Consider the following 733-nt stretch of genomic DNA (forward strand, 5'->3'; position numbering starts at 1 on the left):
AAAAGTTTTTTTTTTAATGTAAGATATTTTTATTGTTCAGAGACGTAACTCATGAAAATCATTTGTGTTGGACCTTTCATTGTAACGTTTCTTATAAGACAGTTGTTGTGGTCAATAAAACTAACTAACTAACTAACTAACTATGTACACACTCAAAAAACTATCGTTACACATTCAGCACGACGCAAACTGACACCGAGGACGAAGCCATTAAGAGCAAGCTACTTATGTTGGTATCACTGCGTGTGTTGGGTGTGGGTTCACTTGCCTGAACCAAGTGAGCGGGACTCGTAAATGAAGCAGTAGAATTTGAGCTGGTACAGTAACGCTTCATGAAACACACAGGTGGAGTCTTAGTTGAAGTTAATTGATCTGTGTTCTATGTAGCTATAATATTGTAGTGTTTGGGGTGATGAAATTATGCTTTAATACCTCACACACAAGTGAAGAGTTAAAATTTCGTCCATTTAGGAGACAATACGATAAACACCCTGCGTGATGAGTCACTCAGGATTCGGATATCAGAGTCCGCTGACTGATCGCCACATACGGCTCCACTGGGCCTGGGAGGTTATCACCCAAATGGTAAGATAACGTTGGGATTGGTTTCACTAGTATAGCATGCACTACTCGAGTCACGGTATTCGCTTGTCTCGAAACAGTCATGGAATGCACCCAATAAGATTAATTCTCTAATAATTCTCGGCGAGTCATTATACGAACATATTAAACA

The sequence above is a fragment of the Eriocheir sinensis genome, chromosome 37, assembly GCF_024679095.1.
Source record: "Eriocheir sinensis breed Jianghai 21 chromosome 37, ASM2467909v1, whole genome shotgun sequence".
In the NCBI taxonomy this organism is placed as follows: Eukaryota; Metazoa; Arthropoda; class Malacostraca; order Decapoda; family Varunidae; genus Eriocheir; species Eriocheir sinensis.